The sequence below is a fragment of the Pelodiscus sinensis genome, chromosome 4, assembly GCF_052426305.1.
Source record: "Pelodiscus sinensis isolate ZL-2025 chromosome 4, ASM5242630v1, whole genome shotgun sequence".
Classification (NCBI taxonomy): Eukaryota; Metazoa; Chordata; order Testudines; family Trionychidae; genus Pelodiscus; species Pelodiscus sinensis.
The window spans coordinates 38,450,356-38,456,355 of record NC_143055.1 but is presented as its reverse complement, the minus strand read 5'-3'; the positions used below and the strand labels follow the sequence as shown (position 1 = coordinate 38,456,355).

General features: G+C 38.8%; 1 long non-coding RNA gene across 2 annotated transcripts in view; it reads left to right on the top strand.

The window, feature by feature from the left end:
• The first annotated feature begins 627 nt into the window (after positions 1-627).
• Positions 628-6,000, top strand: part of LOC142829470 (uncharacterized) — a 112,960-nt gene continuing 107,587 nt past the window's right edge. The window contains exon 1 of one of the 2 annotated variants that reach the window (XR_012903890.2): positions 628-748. This is a non-coding gene — a long non-coding RNA (uncharacterized LOC142829470). The remainder of the gene's footprint in view (positions 749-6,000) is intronic. The other variant, XR_012903889.2, reaches the window with a different exon arrangement.

The window sequence follows — 6,000 nt, the reverse complement described above, 5'->3', positions numbered from 1 at the left end:
AGCAGTTAACAGGTGAATTTGTTTCTTAGCTCTCCCTAATTCTGATTGATCTAGTAATTAGCCATTTCTTCCCTCCATCAGACTCTCTCCTCTGAGGGAACTAACTGGATGTAGAGTGACCAAAGTGCTGCTTCAGCTGCTGGTTTGCTGCACTCTATCACATCCAGTTATACTGTCCCTTAGAGTTCATCTACACAATGGTCTTACTTCCCACTGACTTTTTGTACACTACCAGATGTATATTCGATAGCCTGAAATTATAATTTCAGTGTAATTCCATTGTTCTCGCTGGAGCTATTTCTGATTTCCCTTGGTATAAGAGGAAAATCAGCCATAGAGACTAAAATACAGGCTAGAAAGCAAAGACAGTTTTTACTGCCTGGAAAATTTTCAGCCATCTTAAAATTCCAGTGTAGAAGAGACCACACCTAGTGCAACCCCTCTTAACCATTCAGGACCTATTGTAGAAGGTACAACTTTCACAATAATGTAAATTAGTTGCAGGCTGTCTCATCTCTAATACTTAATTGGCAACTTCTCAGAGACCTGGCTTTATTATCACTCACTTGAGCGATTATCAATCACTGTGGCCTGTGAGAAGAAAGAATTAAACGTGCTCAATCAAACCTCCTCTATATGGGGAGTAGGGTTATCAGTGCCCCCACATGCATCCTCTCAAAAGAAAACCTGCTGTCATGTGGAGAGTAGACTTCCTAACAGGCTCCATGGGGGACCTATTCAAAAAATGGTAAGTATTAATTGTACATGTCAGGGTTGACTTTTCCCCTGACGTACAGCCATTTCAGCTTTGTAGTAAGGGGAAAATAGTACACTGGGTCTTGAAATATGTATCAACTCATATGTTTTCCATGTAATCATCCTCTTTTGATTAGAGATTTGAAGGCTGCAACTGAGCTTAATATAATACTGCAAAGACCTGGCTTTGCATGCTTGTCAACTTCAAGTATTACAAGGATGTGACATTACTTCAGAATCACAGAACAGCCATAATATTTACAATGGGAAGCTATTATCTGCTTAGCTTTGTCATATATTTCTTTAACTAAACTGATATACTTGTATTCTGGGATTTTCTTCAGTTTATATTTGTCAAAGTTCTTTTCAATCAGGTCTCACTATTTGGCCTAACTAGGCAATGAGAGCAATAGCGATCTTCCATCCCAAAGTGTCCCAAGGGCTTTTTGAACTATTATATAAAGAGCAGTATGTATCCGGACCACCTCAGCAATGAAATGTGGTAACTGTTTCACAATTTACAATACTGCACAGTGGATTAAGAAAAGTAGTGAAGAATAGTGTTTCTATTACTATCTAAAGAAGGAAACTAGGTAAGTATAAGATAATTACATAAGCTCAGTTGGATTTTGAACAGGACATTAAGGTTTGCATACCTACAGTGAAATCCTGGCTCCATTTCTAATAATGCCAAAACTACCATTGACTTCTCTGAGGCCACAATGTCCATCCTTCATCTATAGAAAAATTCTATGATATCTGGTATAGTCATGACTGATTTTACTTTATTTCCAAAAGATTCTTATGAATCAGAGTTTCAGCATTTTTCTTTGTCTTGACAAGAACAAGTGAGAAATATGGAAAGGTTATGTTTTAGTGGAAGATAAGAAAAGTTTCACATTTCAGTTTTAACAAATTAGGAATCATAAGTGGAAACTATGCAGCAACGGGTGCTACAAGATACTGAACACAATTGAAATATGTTATTCTTAAGAATGGGTTACTAATAAAGTGTTTTGTAGCAAATACATTGTTTATGTGTTAGTGTTATGCAGGATTAGCCACAGTTTGAGATCCAATTTTCATTGAAGTACATCTTTTTAATTTGCTCATAAAGTTTCTGAAACAAATTATATTAATTCTGAAGTGTTCTTGGTCTCAGCCCAGATTTGATTTTTGTTTGTTTGTTTCTATGTTTTTGAAAGGAGAAGCAAAATATAATTTGACATTTTTGAGGGAAGAAAAACACTTCTGAAGTACATTCTGATTTGAGTTATGCATGAAGGCAATTCCTAAAATGGCCCAAACAATTTTCTTCAACTTAGTAAATCCTATTGAAGTCTAAGGAAAAAGCAATATTTAAAGGGAATGCATTCTGTAATGAAATTAATTGAACCCTATATGATTTCCAGGGGTTTAGAAGCCAGGGACTCTTATGTTTTCCATCCCACTCAGCCACTTACCATTTAAAAACATTGATAAAGATTGTATTTCACATTTTAAAAACATTAAACTATCCTCACAGTGCCACCCTCAAGAACCAATCTGCAGGTGGATAAATACTCATGGTCACATGAAATCAGTATCTGAGGTAGGGAGCCTCCTGATTCCCGGCGCTATACTGACAACAGTATCCTGGTGGCCAATAACTAAGACACTTAACCTCTAAAAGGGTGTGTCTAGACTACATGGTTCCGTTGACGGAGCCATGCAGATGAATTTACTCAGCAAAGGGAAATGAAGTGGAGATTTAAATAATCGCCACTTCATTTACATCAAAATGGCCGCTGCGCTGTGCCAATCAGCTGATTGTCAGCACAGCACGACAGTCCAGATGGGGATCTGCCGACTCCAGAACACTTTGTCGTCAGATCCAGTAAGCCTCATTTTATGAGGCATAAAGCTCTCACAACAAAGGCTTCTGGTGTCGGCAGATCCCTGCCGAGACTGCCGTGCTGTGCCAACAATCAGCTGATCAGCACAGTGCGGTGGCCATTTTGATGTAAATGAAGCTGCGATTATTTAAATCGCCGCTTCATTTCCCTTTGCCAAGTAAACTCATCTACATGGCTCCGTTGACGGAACCATGTAGTCTAGACACACCCCAAGTCTCAACTTCCATAGCTGAAAAGGTAGAATAAATGCATTTAACCTGAAAAAATATGTGCCTCTTGGCTCTCTTATTTAATGCACAGCTGGAACTTGATTTAGCTGCATTCTTATTTTTGAGATGGGGAATTATGTGTAAAACACAATTCAGTTAGCATTAGATATCTGAAGTAGGTATCAGACAGCAGACACTGTATGGCTGTGTCTAGACTGGCAAGTTTTTCCGCAAATGCATCTGCTTTTGCAGAAAAACTTGCCAGCTGTCTACACTGGCTGCTTGAATTTCCGCAAGAACACTGATGATCTCATGTAAGAAATCAGTGCTTCTTGATGAAATACTATGCAGCTCCCGTTTGGGCAAAAGTCCTTTTGCGCAAAAGGGCCAGTGTAGACAGCTCAGATTTATTTTGTACAAAAAAGCCCCGATTACGAAAATGGTGATCGGGGCTTTTTTGTGCAAAACCGCATCTAGATTGGCATGGACGCTTTTCCGCAAAAAGTGCTTTTGCAGAAAAACATCGGTGCCAAACTAGACGCTCTTTTCCGCAAATGCTTTTAACAGAAAACTTTTTTCTGTTAAAAGCATTTGCAGAAAATCATGCCAGTCCAGACGTATATGTGTTAGCACATCCTATTTGTCTGCCTGGGAGACAAAAGTTGGATAAGGAAAAGGAAGAGGGAATACAATGCTGCCGCAGTGTCCCAGCATATGCACAGTTTCCAAAACCTCACATGCTTTATTCAGGTTACTCATTAGTGTGAGTGAGGGAAGGTGATAGATCAGTGTCCAATGAATGGTCTCAGAAAACTTGGCTAATGAGAGATGTAATACAGGGCTGACATGTAAAAATAAGACTCTGGAATCTAACAGCGTATGCAATAATGCCAAACATTTTCATGGACAAACTATGCTTTGTTATCCTGCTGTAGATAGTGTAATGAAACTCCTGATTTTCTAAGGTTCCGAGTACCCATAAATTCTATTGATTCTGGTATTGATAAATATTAGTGAATATTGATTTCAAGGGAAGCTGTGGGTGCTCAGCCCCTCTGTCCTGTTTTTCAGTGTTTTATCAATGAAAAAACCTAACACTAAGTGCTCAAGACACAGGGCCAATAATTCTGCTCTTAGTTCCTCCATTGAAAAACATGGGTAACTTCATGGAAACCATGAAAAGATAATCTGTAGGACAGATACTTGATTTGAGAATCAACTAGCATACCGACAGCTTGCACTAAGTTAAAGAAAGCTGATTGTAGTCAAATAGTCTGCTAGTACTTTAAAGACTAACAAAACATGCAGATGGTGTCTTGAGCTTTCATGGGCACAGCTCACTCTTCAGACCAGAGTGTTGGTTGTCCAGAACTAAAATAAATTGAGGGGAAGGAAAACAAATGAGAGGGTGGGGGAGGGGGGAAAGAAGAGACAGTGGGTATAAAAATATCAGGGGGAAAGCCAAGCTGGAATGTAACAGGAAAAACAAATAGTCTATAAGTACCTAAAGACTAGATAGTCAAAAGAGGCAGATAAGAACCATTACTAAGCAACAGATTGCCAAAGGATCAATGCCCACAAAACAGACATTAGACAGGATCACAAAGAAAAAACAGTTTCTTGCCATTTCAACCAGAAAGGACATTGTCTCAACGACCTAATCACATGCATCCTACTCCAGAAGAATTTCAAATCTGCACTTGAAAGGGAATCCTCTGAGCTGTCATTCATGCTAAAATTCGACACTCTCCGCGGGGGGCTGAACAAAGACCCCAACTACCTTACCCATTACAAAGATAGCTTCCCCAATTATCACCTCTAATACCATTAGCTCACAGACATCTACCTTTCCCCACCTCTAATATTATTAACTCCCAGTCATTTACCTTCCCCCCCCCCCTCCCGCATCCCCCTTCTGTTCTGAAATGTGATTTGTCCTTTTCATATGTGTTCATTTTTTTAAATTGTATCCTTTGGTATATATGGTTGTGACTATTTTCTTCCACTATTTGATCTGAGGAAGTGGGTCTGGCCCACGAAAGCTCATCATCTAATAAACCATCTTGTTAGTCTTTAAAGTGCTACATAGTCCTGTATTTTGTTTCAGCTACACCAGACTAACACAGCTACATTTCTATCACTAAGGAACAGAGAGGAAGAGTACTAAGTACTAACACCAGATACTATACAGACAAAGAACCATTAGCGCCTTCATTGTTTGGTAGGTTGATAATGTCAGAGCCATCCGGTATCTTTATTTAAGACATTAGTATGAGTATCAAACTTGCGAATGAATTATAGTTCCAGTTCTTTCCTATGTATTTGGCTTGTGGAATTGGTCTGTAGCGAAACAGTCATTTGAAGATCTGTTAATGAATGCCCAGGCAGATTGAAGTGTTCCCCAACAGGTTTTTGTATGTTCCCTTTATGGATATCTGATTTGTGTCCATTAATCCTTTCCTGTAGGGACTGTCCAGTTTGTCCAATATACATTGCAGTGGGGCATTGCTGGCATTTTATGGCATAGATTACATTCCTGGATGAGCAATTAAATTAACCTCTGATTTGGTGGCTTATGTGGTTAGCTCAAGCGAATTCATCACAAGTTTGATACTAATGCTAATGTCTTAATTAAAGATACCAGATGGCTGGGACATTATCAACCTACCAAACAATGAAAGTGCCAATGGTTCTTTGTCTGTATAGTATCTGGTATTAGTACTCTTCCTCTCTATTGCCTACTAATGGTTCTTATCTGCCTCTTTTGACTATCTAGTCTTTATGTACTTACAGAATATTTGTTTTTCCTGTTACATTCCAGCTCAGTTTTCCCCCTGATATTTTTATACCCACTGTCTCTTCTTGTTTCCCCCCTCCCATTTTTTTCCTTCTCCCCGTCCCCCTTCCTCCCTATTTATTTTAGTTCTGGATAACCAACACTCTGGCCATCTGAAGAAGTGGGCTGTGCCCACAAAAGCTCAAGATACCATCTACATGTCTTGTTAGTCTTTAAAGTGCTACCAGACTATTTGTTGTTTTTTAAGTTTAATTAACTAGTTAGCTTTAACCATGATTTCCAGTCCATTTTTCAACAGAAAATCTAGGTTTTTAATATTTCTTTGAATATACCAAAGCTAATA